The 9,679-nt window shown below is 45.2% G+C and overlaps 1 long non-coding RNA gene across 1 annotated transcript; it reads right to left on the reverse strand.

Moving 5' to 3' along the window:
* Positions 1-243: 243 nt before the first annotated feature.
* Positions 244-5,917, reverse strand: LOC145719773 (uncharacterized). Its single transcript, XR_014142599.1, has 3 exons — positions 5,797-5,917; positions 643-796; positions 244-549 (listed from the first exon to the last, which is right to left on the reverse strand). It is a non-coding gene; the product is annotated as an uncharacterized LOC145719773 (long non-coding RNA).
* Positions 5,918-9,679: the final 3,762 nt, after the last annotated feature.

A 9,679-nucleotide genomic window follows, 5' to 3' on the forward strand; every position in this document is an offset into this window, starting at 1 on the left:
ATTATCATATGGTTTCACATATTTGTGGAACATGGGAATAGCATGGAGGATATTAGGAGAAGGAAGGGAAAAATGAAGGGGGGGAATCGGAGGGAGAGACGAACCATGAGAGACTATGGACTCTGAGAAACAAACAGGGTTTTAGAGGGGAGGGGGGTGGGGAGATGGGTTAGCCCGGTGATGGACACGTACTGCATGGAGCACTGGGTGTTACACGAAAACAATGGATCGTGGATCAGCACATCAAAAACTAATGATTTATTGTATGGTGACTAATATATCATAATAAAAACAAAACAAAACAAAACAATATGGTGACCCCCAAGGTCTCGGATCCTGGTAGAAATAGAGGGATTTGCAAAAGGGGCGCTTCCTGTTTCTGAGATGAGCAGTGTGGGTGGATGAGGAAGGGCGCAGGAAGTAGACAGTGCCTGTCCAGATAGGTGGAGATGCTGGGAATGGAGGTATTGCTTGAGTGCCTATGTGAGGCCAAGGCAGATGTCCATGAGGGAGGGAGGGGACGCCGGAGACCCTGCAGAGCCTGTGTGACTAGAGAGGAGACAGATGCCTTTTGGAGACAGGGTACAGGAGCCATGCCACATGGGTCCACCTGTGGGGGGTACAGGAGAGGTGGATACTCACCAGAGCTTCCCCTGACCAGGGTTGTGCCCGCGCACCTGGGCTGAACTCTGGGCGGCATCATTCCTAGACCCCGAGATTTCCTGCAGCCATGTGGTGCTGTCTGGATGCAGAATCAGAGGGGAAAAGGGCCGCTTTGTGCATGGCCGAGGGTTGCCTGTTGCATGCAATGAACAATGAAGGGAATGGCAAGATTAAGGAGGAAATTTAAGATTACTCCTAGCCCAAATGCAGCGGAAGACTTCCAGTAGCAGGAAGACTAGAGTGGAGAGGAGGGAAGCAGAGGATTAAGGGGCTGAGGACTGGGGAGGGGCAGGCAGGAGGTCCAGGGGCTGGAGATCTGGGCCAACCCAGCTGAAACAGGGCCTGGGCGTCTCCTCTGAGGATTCGGGGAGGCAGTTGCTGGTGTGGACAATGAGGGACCCAAACCCCTCCCAGCCTTCAGTTTGCCATCCTCATCATGAGGCTTTTTATCCACAGCCTGTGGGCTTACGCTCCATAAGGAGCAGCCGTTTTCATTGCTAAATGATCGTCCTGTGTTTGTTTGCTTAGCTTCTCACCTACTCATGTGCACAGAGTACCTTCTTTTCAAATATTTTGCCTTTAGCGTGATGTCTTTTGCATTATTTCTTTTATGAGATGCTGTTTCTACTTCATTTATTAGTTCTGTGGTAATGTTATTTTGGTCCTTAGTGGTTTCTTAGCTCTGCAGTCTTCTTCATGTTTAAGTTTTGATTTATCATCGCCTCATTGCGTCTCATGTATTGATTTCATGTCCTCTCTGAATTCTGGGAACTTTCCATTAGTTCTTGCACTGGGCTTTCCTTCAGTGAAGAACGGTGTGTCTGGCACGAGTGTGCCTTTGCTCTCCTCTGCGGGGGGCTGCTGTGGTGGCCTGGAGGAGAGGGGAGGCTGGTGGAGTTTTCTAGAGCTCCCATGCCAGGTCTTTCATCACCCACATGCTTTTTAACATGAACCTCTATCGGGATTGTTGTTCTGCTGCACAGTGAGTGAACTTGGGGTTGAGGGCTGAGTGCTGCTGTGTTCCTGTCATCTGAGAGAATGGGAGGAGGGGGGTGGGGGAGCAGGATTCGCCCCTGGGCGCCGGAGGCAGACCCTTGTGCAGCTGTGTGGGAGCCCTTCCCCAGGCTCCCTCCGCCTAATCGGGGCCATACCTGTTTCGCATGAGATGCACCTGTTCATCACTGTGTTTATCACTGTGTTCCCCGGCTAGGGCCAGGGGCCGGGACTCTGAGGACAGCAGGGCTCTGCGCCCATCCCCGTCTCCAGCCGCCGTATCACTGTTGGCAGCATAAGGTAGAGAGGCTCAGCGAAATCCAGGTGTGCACATGGGGGGTGGGAGTAGGGAGCAGGGCTGGGGACCCCTGGTGGACTGAGGGTGGCAGGAGGAGCGGGCCCCATGCCTGACTGGCCCTGACTTGGGGCCTCTGTTTGCCTGTCTGCATGAAGGGCACTGATGCTGCTGCTTTCTAAGGGGGTTGGGAGGAGTAGATGGGCTCATTCCATCCAAGTCCTGTGGGCCCATTTTGCTGCTCTCAGCAGGTGTTTGCTCCCCATAGTCGCTCACTTGGGGACTTCTCCCACTCAGGTTATCCTTGACCCCTCCGATCTTTCTTCCTTTATGTTCACTTTTGCCTTCTCTTTCACTAAATTCTTGCTGATGGTTGAAGGTCATTAGTGGTTAGGTAATCGTGATCATTTCTGCCTTCTTTGTCCAGATTTGCTCTCATCAGATAAAAGCCAAGATGGCATCTGACCATTCTGTGGGACAGCCCGTGAGAAGAGGGGCCTGTCTCTCTAAAAGTGTTTCGATTTTTAGATTTGTCGTGGGGCTGCCTTCACACCCTTTGTCCTCACCTGCTGGCAACTCGCGCAGGTCTTGCCGGCGGACCGGCTTGGCGCCACGTGGCCCGTCCTTGAAATCGGTCGTGTGTGTTCCTGGGCTGCTTCTCAGCGATTATGCCATAAGATTGTGGCACTTCTCACCTTATATTTCCTCCCCTCACATCGAGTTTTCAACTAATTTTTGTTGCTTTTTTTAAGAGTCTAAGAATTAGCAGTGAGCTAGCTGAATATCTGTCCTAGAAAAATCTGCAGTATATATTTTAAATTTGTAATTGATGCGTATTATGTTTCCAGTGTTTAAAGAGTTTTCCATTTCAAATACTGACAGTATGGCTTGATTTTAATATTTGTATTTCAAACTTAATTTTTCAAAGGAACATCTTTGTCAATCCATTGTTGACATAAGCCAGATTTGCACAATGATGGTAAAAGAACTTTCATTGTTTTTGCTAGGATGGCAGTAATTAATAGCTGTCATGTCTGAAAGTTCCTTTCAGATGTTCTCCTAGAACAGGGAGAAGACAGGGATTGTCTCTCCGGAGCCTCTCATGGGTCGTGTGTAGTCAGCAGGACTCTGGGAGAGGGTAAAGGGGAGTGGCTAGCCTGTCTTCTCCCGGGCCTTTGCCCACACCCTCAGCAGCATACACCAGAAGCTAGCTGTGAGATTTGGGGAAAAAGGGAGAAAGTGTCAGCATTTAGCCAAGTTAATTTCACATATATTTTATGTCCATCTGTGCTTTAATGTAGTTTGAAATGTGAAACTCTAATAAATATATAAAGCCATCTTTATGGGCCCCTGGGTGGCTCATTTGGTTAAACGCCTGCCTTCAGCTCAGGTCGTGATCCCGGGGTCCTGGGATCGAGTCCTGTGTCGGGCTCTCTGCTCGGTGGGGAGTCTCCTTGTCCCTTTGCCTGCTCTGCCTGCTTGTACTCTCATCCTCACTCTCTCACTCTCTTTCTGGAAATAAATAAATAGAATCTTTAAAAAAAAAAACAAAAACCAAAATAAAACCATCTTTATTAAACCTGCATCTGAAATTTCTCTGCATTTATGAGCAAGCTGAGTAACTAGGAGCAAAATGAGTAACTAGGAAAGCTACAGGTGTACAGTGTTTGGGGTTTTCCCCCGACATTTTATTGTGACAACTTTGTCATTTTAAGTGATATTCTGTTAATACTATACAGTGAACATTTGAAAAATACATATCAGATAGTTATTATAAATTAGCCAGCTGAACATGAAAAAGCAAAGCTGTGGGAGAACACGTGTGTTGTTATGATGAGTTGTGGGAGTTGCTGGTTCAGGAAGGGATTTTAGGTGATGCATAGTTGTGTTTGTTTTATTTTGCTTCGGGTGTAGGGAGAAGGTTACTTGTTTTCCACAGGTTTCGTGTTAGAGTTATGAAAAACTGACTGGGTGTTGGATGTATCTTACAGAAATAATTTGTTTCCAGTAAGTTAGAGTTGCTTCATCTTCCCTGGATATGCTCTGAAGAGTGGCTCATTCCCCTGTGTTAATGTGAAACAGTTGTTGACTGTTCCCCTAAATAACAAAATCTTATACTGTCATTTCACAGGCTGGCTGGCACTTCTCCCAAGAAGGAGTGATGCTGATTAGTTCATCTTTATAGTTTCAGCCACTGTGAAATACCATGCTTGTGTTATTTTGCTCATTTTGCTGTTTGTTTTCTGTTCACAATTTAAAATAAATAAATAAAAACGCGGGCTGTTCCGTGGAGGAGACCTCGGAAAGTGCCAGAGTGAAGAGCCGGCCACACTGGCCCGCACCGTCCTCATGGGATCTGTGCCTGGTGCTCAGCTCTGCCACTCCTGTACCTCCAGCCTTTCCCTGCAGTAAGAGCCCTAAGAACCGCAGGGTGAGGCAGAGCTGGGCCCGCATGGGCCAGCAGAGACTGAGGGGAGGAAGATGTGCCCTCAGAATGAAGGCAGGCATGAGTGCCTTCTGTCTTGTGGACCTGGCATTGAATACACTTCTTGGCAGCAGCACCTTGCCAGTGGGAATTGACCCCTGTGTGCTCTTGTTTTGAGCTTTCTGCCATCGCTCCCTGCCCTGCTACTAATAATTCACTTTTCCTTTGTTCCAGTTACCCAGTTACATTCATTCCTGCGCTAACTCCCACTAAGACTTTGCTCTATCAAAGGGTAACTGTTTGAGGAGCCATGCCTCTTTTGTCTTGTAGAGGGAGGTGGCTTGCTGGTAGGAGAAGCAGGTGGGCTGCAGAATCAGACTCCCCTCATTCACCCACCGGTTGACCTGGTGGGCACGGGTGACCTCTCCGAGCCTGCGATCCTGCGATTAGTTAAATGACGATGAATGATAGTAGTGGCCCCATAGGAGTGTTACAGAAACCATAAGGAATAAGCTGTAAAATGACATAGTACGTAACAAATTCTCAATAAATGGTGGTTATTTATCTACTAATAATGGTTCCACGTGCCAGAATCTTCAGATTTTTATCATGTGACCTGCCTTTGATAAGGAAAAACAAAGTATTCAGATCTTCATGTCCACTCCATTATTTAGTCATTTTGTCAAATACTTGTGTATATTGTTTCATTTATCAGTAATATCCTACAGTGTCTGTGCTTACCCAGATGTTTTGTGATACCCAGAGAGAAAACATGTGCGCATGGAGGATTTTCCACCTATGTCTTTAGCCCTCTCTTAGACTCCTCATTTAATGAAGGGGTCAGGTCCAATTTTTATGAAGCACCAGTCAGAGGGTTCACTCTTTGTTGATGCAGATAAATTAATACATTTTAGAAAGGCTAGAAGCACCGCTGATGTGTGAGTGTCACTTACTCTACTTCTGATTATCAGAGTTGACAAAGACTGTGTTTGTTATGGGATGAGCATTGCAGAACGAACATCTTCCGTATTATACTCTCCCCACCTTCCCCCCTCTGTTACTTTTTAAAGATAATGGTTAACATGTTCTGTTTATCTCTTCCTTCATGATTTTGCAAGACTGGAGGATGATTTTGAAGTTTTGGAAAATACTGTGTGAGTGTGGCCTGGAAAAGCTGCTTTTGGTAAAGGACAGATGAGCAGAAGAAGAGATGGATTTTACAGCGTGGGCTGTCCACTCAGCCCTTGTCCTTGTGCTTGGCAGCCTCTAAATGTCCACACCACATGGGGCTGCTTCCCTCGTGAGGCTTGGGTGTATATAGATAGCCAAAAGAACGTGGCAGGAGACATGGGAAATCACCTCCCAGGTCCATCTTGTGCATCTGCTCTCTTGATTTGCTCACCCTGGGGGAGCCACTTACCAGGTCAAGATGCAGCCCTGTGGAGTGGCTGGTGGGGCGGGGGATGCAGAGACGTGCAGTCGAGAGGCAGCCTGGACGCACAAGGCCATGGCCTCCACGTGATGTCTGGATTCCTGACCCACAGAAAATGTGAAAGAGTAGCTGTTGCTTTAAACCACTGAGTTTTGAGGTAACTTTCAACACACACTAAATTACTACTGTGGTACTTATTGAAATCTTTGGAGCTGATGAAATCGTTTCTTCCTAAAGCACAGGCTGTGTGCTTTATGCTTGGCTATGTTCATCATTCATCTGGCTTAGGGGATATTATTGCATAATTGTTTGTTTCCAATGTTTATGAGATTTTTTTTTAAGTATAAAATGGTAAATATATCTCAAAAAGAGGTGGAATTTGGTGATATCTATAGATATCAAGCTATTAAATTTGGTATCTTATTTCAGGAATTATATGACTTAGTGGGGGGTAAACATGAAACATTTTTAGTAACTATCACTATATTAAAGAAAATCAATCAAGAATTTTCTTTAAGGCTGTCATGTATATACATACATGTATTCATAGTCATTTGACACCATAATTGTATACACGTAAGTCATGTCAAAAAGGAAGGGAAATGCAGCCTCGTCACAATCCTTGTGATGTACTTATAGATACTAGTATGACTTTAAATCAGCTATATTTACCATATATAATGTATAAAATACATTATCTGTGTAATTAACTAGGGGTCAAAATGGAAAAGATGTAACGTATACAGCAGGTGTAGTGTTATGGCACAGAATTTTTACTGTAGGTAGGAAATTTCTGCTACTGCAACAATAGTAATTTGTTTGATAAATGTGTACCGCTGGATGGACATCAGAATACAGAGGAGCGCATTGGATCACTTCTTTCCACGAGCTTCATTTTCTCTGAGCAATTACTGTGTTTAACTCCAAGCAGACCTGGGATAGGTTTATGTTGTAGGCTGTTAGATCTTCGTTGCGATCCAGTTTGCTGACACCCACTTTCCTTGCATATGGCTCAGCTCTGGTATAGGAGCAGGTGAATCACATAGCTTCTGGCTGTCCCCCTTCTCCTCGTGTGGGCATGCCAGAGGTTAGCGAGCCTGGAGAACACACGTCCGTCGCCAGACATGTGCTGCCTCCTCTCTCCCTTTGTGCGAAGGCCTGTCCTCCTGCCAGTTGGGCGAGCTGTGGGGAGGTCCTGCAGACCTTGCACCTCAGCTGCACTACTAAGGTGCTGTACATGTTCAGATGAACTGTAGATCTTATCAGAGTTTCTTTGGTTTTGCAACAGAAACAAACATTGCGACCAGAAAGGAGCTCACGGGAGGCCGAAGGGACAGGAGACTCTGACCTGCACGGTCCAGACCACATGTCTATTTAGAATGATTAAGATGCACTACAGTTCAAACTTGAGCCGCACTCATCACGTTTCGGGTGTAGAGGCGCGTGGTGTGGCCAGTGACTGCCGTGTTGGACGGCCCAGACACACACCGTTGCCACCATCATGGAAAGTTTTGTCCGGCAGCACAGCGGTAGCCGGGCTTGCCTGAAGCCCAGCGCTCAGTTGGTGAACCCACCTGCTTCCTTCATTCTCCCCTTGCTCCATGCACGATTCCAGCTGTGAGAGATCATTCGCCTGCTGCGTGTCCCTGCTGGGCTGGGAGACAGGCTCTGGTGGACGCCGCCCCAAGCTGCCCCTTGCCTCAGGGCAAGCACATGGGTTCAGACCCCCCCAGCTGCAGAGAGTAGCAGAGCGCCGTGCAGCGCAGGAAGGTGGTGGGCAGGGGCGGTCCGAAATGGGCGGACGTCCACCGTGGCAGTCTTCAAAACCATTTTAAAAAGTTAGATTTCATCTTTCATCTGGTACATAACAGTATCTTTTTTCAAAAGTTAAAATAAATATAACAATGCTTCAAATATTTGTTGTAAAAATTACACTTAACCTTTAAAAGAAATACATGTTTGTTTCTTAATGAATAAAACCCTTGCATGTCTGTTTCTCTAACAGTAAATGGGAGAACAGTCAAGAAAGCTTTCTAGAATGCATATTAATGAAAACTATATCACAAAGGTTTTGATTTGTTGCCAGTCAGCTTAATTTGCTCTGGAAAAATGTTTTTGATATCCAACCTTTTTTCCTCTGCCCCAGTTCTGAAAAGTTTTTAGCTTTGCTAGCAATGCTCCTTTAGAATAAAACACATAGAGCTCGAACTGATGTATTCCTGTTAGGTTTTGTTGGGGTTTAGCTAGTTAGGTTTTTCTTTCCACTTACCCTTATGTTATTTCTTTCAGTGTGTGTGTGTGTGTGTGTGTGTTTTCTCTCACTACTTTACAACATGCTAAAAATCCTCAGGGAACAGAGAGAATTACAACACTTCAAACATTGGTCACAAATTGAAGGGTAAATATTTTTATGGTTTTTGTATGATTGTGACATGATCTATCATGAGACCAGTAAACATGCCATGTTTGTTCACATAGCACATTCCTCTTTGACCTTGATGTTTCATTATAAAAGCAATAGGAAGTCAGTTTTGTAAACATCTAGGCCAGATCTATCAAGAAAGCTCTTGCCTAAAGCCCTCTGACAGAGTTTCATAGTGATCAGTTGCAAGAGGCATTATAATCCCCAAATAGCATTTTCCTGCAATATTTCTTTTTTTTTTTTTTTTTTTAAGATTTTATTTATTTGCAAGAGAGAGAATGAGAGACAGAGAACATGAGAGGGAGGAGGGTCAGAGGGAGAAGCAGACTCCCTGCTGAGCAGGGAGCCTGATGTGGGACTCGATCCCGGGACTCCAGGATCATGACCTGAGCCGAAGGCAGTCGCTTAACCAACTGAGCCACCCAGGCGCCCTTCCTGCAATATTTCTAATACAATTCAAGGAAAAAATATCCTTAATTGGCTTTCTATTTATGAGAGGGTACTTAGACATAATTCAAAAGTGATACTTTAGAAGTCAGAGATCGTTTCTCATTATAGCAACAAATACCCTTAATGTGGTAGCTACATGACTTTCAACTTGGTGTATTTGTTAGAACTGTCCCCTGGTATTACTGTAGCTTCTTTTTTCGTGACATTGTAAGAGAAGGGAAAAGATAAAGGCTAAAAAAGACACTTAAAAAACAAAAACAGGAAACTTGGCATTTTCTACCTTGTAAATACTACTAAAACATAATTCATAATCCATGAACTATGGCAGGTATTTACATATTACATTATAACTGATTGTGAAATGTCAAATAAAGCTTGCTTTAAACTGTTTAAATAATGTAGATATAACAGAAGGAAGGTAGCATCTGTGTTCGGTGTATTTTAGACTTTCAGTTTAGGACTTTGGTTTGGGAGGACAAGGGCGGCAGTCCCAGGCTGGGGCAGATCTCCCCATGGCACTGGACACCAGCAAGCCCACAAGGCCGCAGGGAATACAGAGCAGTGGGGGGGGGGAGGGCGGATTATTAGATTGTATGAAAATGTTCACCTCTTGCCTTTGCTGGCAAAATTAAGCTTGGTGTGTTTAAGCCATCGCTTTGCTAGAGGTTGCTACTTTAAAGTAAATTCAAGTGGTTTAATCCCAGGAGAGATTATATAGGGGGAAAACAATTCTTGATGCCTTCTTAAAATAATAGATGTTAAATGGTAGAAAATTTTGAACAGGAATATAATATTTCTTTTTTTTTTTTTTTTAAAGATTTTATTTATTTATTTGGGAGAGAGAGAATGAGAGAGAGCACATGAGAAGGGGGAGGGTCAGAGGGAGAAGCAGACTCCCTGCCGAGCAGGGAGCCCGATGCGGGACTCGATCCAGGGACTCCAGGATCATGACCTGAGCCGAAGGCAGTCGCTTAACCAACTGAGCCACCCAGGCGCCCA

The sequence above is a fragment of the Leptonychotes weddellii genome, unplaced genomic scaffold (genome assembly GCF_054177405.1).
Source record: "Leptonychotes weddellii isolate Sample4059 unplaced genomic scaffold, ASM5417740v2 HiC_scaffold_7051, whole genome shotgun sequence".
Taxonomy (NCBI): Eukaryota; Metazoa; Chordata; class Mammalia; order Carnivora; family Phocidae; genus Leptonychotes; species Leptonychotes weddellii.